Here is a 6,396-nt window from a genome sequence, read left to right on the forward strand (position 1 = left end):
AGTGCAAGCAGACTAGATGATTCATAGAATTATGAAATTACTAACGGCAAATTTATATATGAAAGACTCTGTCCCAACCCTTTACGATCCAAGGTTTCCACTGTATCCATGCAGCCTACTGTGGAGGTCACAAAATATGGCGCTCCAGAGCGGCTGCAGCCAGACCCTTCTCAACATTTTCTGAAGAGTTGGTTCCCTTTCTTCTTGAGTATTTTGCAGAAAGCATAGGAAACCAACAACTTCCCAGTACAATGCATCAAGGTTTGACCAGGTTGATTCCAAAGCCTAATAAGGAACTATTAATATTGATAATTGGAGACCAACTAGCTTATTAAATAACGATTATAAAGCATTTGCTCTAATTTTAGCTAGTAGACTTAAGATGGTTCTTGACTCGGTTATTGATGAAACACAATCTGGCTTCCTGCCCAAAAGACACATAACTATATCAGATTGGTTTTAGATATTCTGGATTATTCTGACCTAATAAATAGCAATGGATTCATATTATTTTTAGAATTCCACAAGGCCTTCAATACAGTGGAGCATGAATTTATATTTCAAGCTCGAGATAAATATGGTTTTGGTACTTACTTCTCTTCAGTGATTATACAATAACAGTAACAACAGTATTAAATTAACAAATGGTACTTCACCCAGATTTAACATAGAAAGAGGGATAAGACAAGGCTGTCCCATTTCTCCATACCTTTTTTTGTTAATTGCCCAACTGTTGTCTAGTCATATGAAGTCAAGCAATATAGAAGGTATATGCTAATTGGCAAAGATTTACTCATAACACAGTTAGCAGATGACACCACATTATTCCTAAAAGATGAACATCAAATATCTATTGCTGTTGAAACAATCTCCACGTTTCCCAAAGCTTCTGGACTGTACTTGAATATTCCTAAATGTGAAATTATGGCAATAAAAGAATGTTCGAAAACAGCTTTGTGTAACATTCCAATAAAACAAGAAGTTCGCTATTTAGGTATTCTAATAACCAAAAACCAGGAAAGAAGAATTACTCAAAATTTCTATCCTATTCTAGAGAAACTCAAAAACAGATTTACTCAGTGACTCTTAAGAGATTTATCATTAAAAGGTAGAGTATTAATAACTAAAGTAGAAGGCATCTCTCGTCTTACATACGCAACATTGGCATTGCACCTCGATAATAAACTCATAAAAGAGTATTGATAAGTTACTCTTCAACTTTATTTGGGCGGGTGCATTACCACCACCTATTGGAAGTATGAATGAGGTGTGCGTTGAAGATCCTGTGGACCGGGGCCTCTGCCACTCGTTCACAGCACACCCTCACTATACATTTAGGTGCACCAGGTCTGTCCAGCATCCTCCTCTGCAATCTGATCCAACTCACCAGGATCAGATTGGTGGTGGTGAGTTGAGAGGTCAGCCCCTCTCTTTACCCGAGTCTCCAGAAAATGTGGAGTGGTAGTATGCAGAGGAATGAGAGGTCACAGAGGTCACATATCATTCAACCAGGCAAATGATTGTTTGTTCAATTGAACAAATTGTTTACAGTGGCAAACATATGTAGGCATTTATAGATAGAAACTTTATCGAGAGTCTCTCTTGCATTAAAAAACACTAAGGGACAATCACAATGTGATTACAATATTTCAAACCACTTATTTAAGTGTCATTTACTTTATCATTTACTTAGCTAAACAAAAATGTATTTAAAACTGTGTTTCGCAAATCAGTTAAAAATGCAGACCAGATGATTGTCTACTGACCAATCAGTTCTCTGGAAAATAGAGTCACCATTTTCTGGAAGATCCCTCAGACCTCTGTATGCCGATGCTGCCACTGTCACCCCTTTCCTGTCCAACACGGTGTGGGATTGCGTGACTGCTTATCCCGACGTCCAGTGTTAGGGTAAATTAATCCAGAAATTAATCCAGAACGATACCCTGGATATGCTGAACTTGTGTCATAGTAAAGGCTTCAGGATATAGAGTGACAAAACAAAAAGTGAACTTAATTTAAAGTAAAAAAAAACAAAAGGAGAAAGAATGCAAAGGTTCAACAATGACACAAACAACCCATGCACAGGAATATAGTACACATACACAAGGAGCATTCGAGGAACAACAGAAAACCAACAAAGCAAAGAGGGGGAGAGAGGGCTGACCAAGGAAGTGATAACCGAAAGGGACATAATGTACATAATCAAGACAATCACGAGGGAGAAGTAAAACTCAAGGCACAAGCAGCTGTAAAGATCCAAGTAAAACCAGAAACAACAAGATAAAATACACAGACAAGAAAATCACAGTGATAAATACAAAGGACCATTAAGAAGTCTCAAAACCATGAGGCAGTGATGTCCCAACATGGAAATGCACTACTACAATACTGAAACCACAGCAGTGACAGAAGATAAAACCACACAAAAATCTACACCAAAACACAATAATCGATACCTGACATGTAAGAAGACAGAAACTCCCTAAAAGAATGTGAAACTCAGACACGACAAGTCAGACACAAGCTTAAAAGCATGCCCGATATCAGGCACCACACAATTCTGTTAAGTAAGCAAACACAGACTCCTTGCCTGAACTACATGTGGACCATTTGTGCTTATAAGAATAATCAGCTCACAACAGCCCCACTCTGAGCAGGAAAACCCCTGACATTAAAACATTTGATGTGCCACAGTCAAAGGTCAGATATGTGATTTTTGATTTAGTGAGAGTAAAAAAGGAATACGTGGCATACTCGACTATTTTAAAAGTCTATTTAAACTCCTAAAATTAAACTCAAATCATTGAATTAATAGCTTGTGATTTCATAAATATATTCGCTGTGATGTTTTTTGTTTTTTTAAATATCGGAACAATTCTGCACACAGCATCTGGTGTTTGGCATGACTAAGAAGGATGCGCGACACACCACAGAGTAGTTTTTGTGCAGATTTGACATAAAATGCAGACCAAAGCTGTGTGGTTACTTACTCACAGCACATTTAATGGAGACATTGTTAATGCTAAAATATACCTAACATTGAGTGTTATGCAGCTGTACTGTATAATGCAGCGCTATTGCAAGGGAGTAAATATTACCCTTGAAAGAGGAAGAAAATGAAACTACACACCACCTGTTTTATCCGAGTTACATATCACATATCTGTACAAAATGAGATCGTATATAAGGATTTAACCACTGCCAAACAGCAGCTTGACACTTTCACAGTTTCACTTTAACAGCAGTGAAACTGCAGCAGCGACTGTAGAGTTGCGCACTGTTAAAGTTCACCTCATTGAGCACAGAAGATGCACAGGTCCTGTTGGGGGCCTGGACTCAAGCCCAGGTGGTCTGTGTGTGATTGGATCTATTGCTTAAGCCAATGAAATTTAAAAAAAAAAAAATCAAGCAACTCAACATAAAAGTGCATCATTAGTTATTATTACTTTCTAGCTCTATTTTTCGTCTTGTCTCCCTCCACTCACTCCTATCTGGTTGTGGCAGATGGCTGCCCTCCCTGAGCCTGGTTCTGCTGGAGATTTGTTCCTGCTAAAAAAGAGTTTTTCATTCCCACCATGACCGAGTGCTTGTCATAGGGTGTTGTCTGATTGTTGGGGTTTTCTCTGTTTTATTGTAGGGTCTTAATCTTTCGATAGGGTTAGATAGGGTTAAATCCCTTGAGGTATCTGCTGCTGTAATTTAGTGTTACATGAATAAAACTATACTGAGCTGAATCAAACTGTTTAAAAACTGTAATTTCTCATGCTGTGATCTGGTTGAAGACATTACCAGTTGTATAACAAACACAGCTGGTGGAGAGAGAGAGTCTATAGCTGCCGTGTGAATATGAAGCAGACTTATAACCTTGATTTTGAAGCTAAAGTATAACAACACAGATGGGAAATGCTGAATCATAATTGAATGGAAATTAATGTATATTGCATTGATTACTTATTCTATGAAGCTCGTGATCATTGCTTCTGTTTAATATCCTGTTATAAGGTAGTTTTTTAAAAAATATTCTCTTCCATGAATTTCAATAACATCTGAATGAGAACGGCTTACTTTGTTTTGTGTTTATGTTTTCTGAACATTGATTGCATGTATATGTGCGACCGCAAAGGTAGCTGCTAATGGGGATTGTAATAAAGCAGAAAATCCAAACAAATGCAAATATTCTCACTATCCTCAGTGTCATCACACTCGTCACAGTCAGAGTGACCGCATGAGGGCAGCAGAGCGCTTTCAGGATGTGAGGGTTAGGCGCACTGTACACAGGACATGTTTGGATTAGCAGAGTCGAGTGAATTCACCATTATTATTCATCGTGATTACAGAATTCTATTATCTGACACTTTATAAATATAGTTTATTTATTTACATCCAGCTGCGGCTGTTCTGTCAACAGGGGAATCAAGCTGCGGACGTTAAAGAGGCCCAAAAGCCCCAGTTTCACTGTGTCACTTTTGAAAATTGTAATTAATTGCAAATCTGATGGGATTACATGCCACTAAGGCACATCGTGCTCCTAAATCACTGACTTAAAGGTATATTTGTACAGTCTGAGGGGATGAAGGATGTATTCAATAAAAATAAATAAATAAAGGATTTTGCTTTTTTTCTGTGTGTTTCTCCATCTACACTGTCTTAAGTAATGCGCAAAGAATGCAGGGTCTGCCTTTGCTGAAACCTTTTGCTTCTCTCAGGGTCCCCTGATAGGTTAATCCAAACCAATAATGGGGAACCCCAGAAGGTATGTGAACAACAAGGGCAATCAAATGGGCTCGTGGAAAGAGACTGTGGCGGGGACAGAGCGGGGAGGCCGACTATGAAATAGTTATGAAGAGCGATGGAGGGCTGTAGAGCAAACGGGGAGACGTGATTGAATGGTGAGCGTGGAGGAGGCACAAGTGTCACAAGCCCAGGTGGAATTCGTTGTCACGGTGACTTAGGGCGCTGTTGCTGTGGAGATGGCGATGAAAGACGGCAGTCTGGTGAATGGCATTTCTGGGCCGGAGCGTGACCAACAGCATACAGCCCCGTGTGCCCTGAGGGGGGGCGGCAGAGATGATCGTGTGCAGGGTCACCACATTGCTGTGGCTATGTGCGCTTTACTTTCAAGCACCCATGCATCACAGTGCGTGCACGTGAGTGTGTGTTTTAATGCCGGCGTGTATGTTGTGTGTCAGTGTAGTACACTGTATCTCCAACATGTATTGAGCGATCAGGGAAAGAGCAGCAGCTTCCCACCTCAGTGGTGGGCCCTCTGCTGCCTCTGCAGCCACCCCGAGGACCTTTTAACACCTCAGTTGTCACTATATCTCATTACGACAATGCACACAGCCGTAACTGCGGATAGGCCCTCTCAGAGGTGTGGGCCTGTGAGAATAACTGTGTAAGTGCACACCTGGGTCTTGTTATTAAGTTCAGAAGAGGGGCACAGTAGCACTACATTTTAATTTCCCTCAGTTGAACCAGCTCTCAAAGTCCAAACACAACTACCCGATTAAATATAACCACAGGATGAATAAATCCCAAGAACTCATTACACCCAAGAACAAAGCATATCCTTAAAAATAACCACGGAAAGATGACAACCAAATTATCCATCTTATTTCCCCTAACTCCTTCCTCATTTACACTTTTTCTGCCCAGATCTCATCCTGCTGGTTTCCCTGCTCTAATTCTCTCTGTTCCCTGAAGAGGGCAGTGCGAATGATGCATTTTAGGATGTTTCAAGTGAATTTAATTTACAGGTGCATTTCCATGTGCCCATAGACTTTTTAAGGATGATTAGAACCAGTTCTCCATATGCCGTAAAAGAAACACCTCCCATGTTTAATATAAGCAAGATTTACCTGGTATTAGTAGGGTTTTATTGTTCACACTAACAAATAAATTGGCTCGGCATGTTTGCCTGGTATGAACTCACTCTCTTCGCCCTGTGTGCCCTAGAACTGACTGTGACGCATGTTTTTCCATGCTTTTTTCTTGTTTCATCCTTCTTAATTCTTGGCGTCTTGTTGAGTTTACCAAATTGCAAGTGAAGTCACAGGGGGTGCACAGTTCTGTGACCATTAACCTCCTCCTCCTCCTCCCCACATTCAGACCAGTGGGGGATGCTTAGTTTTAAAAATTTAGATGAATTAGAGAAACACTCAGAAGCTTTGTGTCTGAAAGCACAGGCTTTGTGTCAGTTTAAAGGCTGAGGATGCAATTTGTGCTAATACCTGGATCAAACATATTTAATCCTTTGTGAAAAAATCAAAACAAGCCATTTAGCGGGGTGGTGTCACCCCGCTAAATGGCTTGACTTTTTCATTACATTTTTATTTTAGTTACTTTTGCAAGTACACAAAAGAAGAAGAAAAGGAAGTCGATTTTCAGATAACCATG

The sequence above is a fragment of the Copadichromis virginalis genome, linkage group LG6 (assembly GCF_057382275.1).
Source record: "Copadichromis virginalis isolate Kocher_CV1m ecotype Utaka linkage group LG6, C_Virginalis_male_GT1.1, whole genome shotgun sequence".
In the NCBI taxonomy this organism is placed as follows: domain Eukaryota; kingdom Metazoa; phylum Chordata; class Actinopteri; order Cichliformes; family Cichlidae; genus Copadichromis; species Copadichromis virginalis.